General features: G+C 37.2%; 1 long non-coding RNA gene across 1 annotated transcript in view; it reads right to left on the reverse strand.

Annotated features, from left to right (window-relative positions):
- Positions 1 to 2,156, reverse strand: part of LOC109521312 (uncharacterized) — a 7,360-nt gene continuing 5,204 nt past the window's right edge. The window contains exons 2-5 of the long non-coding RNA XR_002169327.1: positions 1,511 to 1,620; positions 467 to 518; positions 157 to 351; positions 1 to 64 (exon numbers count right to left, since the gene is read on the reverse strand). This is a non-coding gene — a long non-coding RNA (uncharacterized LOC109521312). The remainder of the gene's footprint in view (positions 65 to 156; positions 352 to 466; positions 519 to 1,510; positions 1,621 to 2,156) is intronic.

Consider the following 2,156-nt stretch of genomic DNA (forward strand, 5'->3'; position numbering starts at 1 on the left):
CATGACCAAGTGAAGGAATCTTCACATTGACACTCAGGTCCTCCGGTAGAGTTTTGGGTGCAGGCTGGAAAGAAATGAACATGTCACCATAAACCAATTTATGTACTCAAACATTCGCATCAATTAAATGGATGACTTTAAAACCAAACCTCACACCTGTGATGAAATTTACGCCTGTTAGCAATAAATCATCCGTGACGTTGAACGGTAAGGTGACATTTTCCACTGCATCCCTCAGTAGATTAGTGAACTCTTTTGGCACAGAGTCATTTGGAGCGTCCACTAAGATGATCAGTTCTATTGTTGAGCAATTTACTGTCGAACAATTTGGTAAGCTTGTTTCACTCGTGGCTGGAACAGACATACAATTATTATACTTCCAGTCACGATAAGACATCAGATTGTTTCAGTGCATGCTTAATAAACCACATTAGGTGCCTACTAATACCAACAAAACTTGTCTCACCAATTCTTTTCTCCCTGACATGTTTCTGGGATTGATGTCTGTATTTTCCATCCTGGAAAACATCAAAACACGGTTGACTCACATAAAGCGTGAATTAGTAGTCATGTAGAGGTTGAAAAAGAGTGCCATTCATCCAGGTCATTTTCATTTTCACGGCACTGCTCGATCGTATCTGAACTGTTTTTGTTGTCTAAGAACACATTTCTTATGCAAGCCCGCGTCATCCGTTTCTAGAACCAGATTTGGTTTGGACTGTGCCAGCCTGAGTTGTCCCAGCCTAGCAGGCATTTTGGAATGCACAACGACAGCCGTTAAAATGCCTCGCAGAGAGGCCTCTGTCTGTCAACAAGAGCCATTGGGTGGAAACTCCAACATTAATATTCCATTCTGTTGTAAAAAAGGTTGTGGAGCTGCTATAACAAGTCAAAAGGGAATGTTTCTATTGTAGAACGGGACCACAGTCTCTTTTGACTTGTTCAGACTGTGTTTTTGTAGACTGAACAGAACAGTTCAGTTGCATTCGATTCAGTGTCAGTGTCCTGAGAATGGGAACCGATATATATATAGATATATATATATATATATATATATCTATATATCTATCTATATATAGATATATATATCTATATCTATCTATATAATCTGATGATAAATTGGATCCATCTAGCGAGGTGAGGAGAGTGATCACCATGTTTTTTATATATATATCTATATATATATAGATATATATAGATATATATACACACACACACACACACACACGCACACACATATATATTTATTTTTTTTATTCTAAATGCTGTTCATAAACATTTGTCAAAAAATACTGTAATCTAACTTCCAATAATACAGGCACAGCAATTACCGTTCCAACACAAGCATGGCTACTGCCTTGCTATTCACCAGATTTTTTTGAGAGGTAAAAAAAAAAAAAAATCATAACTGGGGGGTTCTCTCTGTCACTTCAAAGCCCTCATTCTATCAATATAGCCTTTTATCATTGATGAATCATTTCTAATTGGCTCTATTGCAGTAAATTCTTACTTGTGTAAACAATTCCGAAGGTTGAGTGTCACCCTTAGTCTCCCAATAGATGTTTGCAGCCAGAACGAGGAGAATGATGAATCTGGCTGCCTTTGGTAGGATCATCTCAGCTGTCGAGAAAAATTCAAATCAAGATCGTGGTTTGGCTGTGTTCGTAGATCAACTTCCACATCTCTTCGCGTGTGGATTCAAGTTTGCTCCCATTTTTGCACCTGCAAACCTTTCTAAATTTCGCCCACACAATCATTCAATCAGTCAATCAAACTTTATTTTTTTCGCACTTTTCATACATAAAAATGCAACTCAGAGTGCTGTACAATGCTTGAAAACATTTTGAACTGACATTAAAATAGAAGTGTGTGTGTGTGTGTGTGTACCTTTCTAAATTTCGCCCACACAATCATTCAATCAGTCAATCAAACTTTATTTTTTTCGCACTTTTCATACATAAAAATGCAACTCAGAGTGCTGTACAATGCTTGAAAACATTTTGAACTGACATTAAAATAGAAGTGTGTGTGTGTGTGTGTGTGTGCGTGTGTGTGTGTGTGTGTATGTGTGTATATATATATATATATATATACTGTATATAGATATATATCTCTCTCTCTCTCTCTCTCTCTCTCTCTCTCTCTCTCTCTCTCTC

Source organism: Hippocampus comes, unplaced genomic scaffold (genome assembly GCF_001891065.2).
Source record: "Hippocampus comes isolate QL1 unplaced genomic scaffold, H_comes_QL1_v1.1 scaffold2138, whole genome shotgun sequence".
Lineage (NCBI taxonomy): Eukaryota > Metazoa > Chordata > Actinopteri > Syngnathiformes > Syngnathidae > Hippocampus > Hippocampus comes.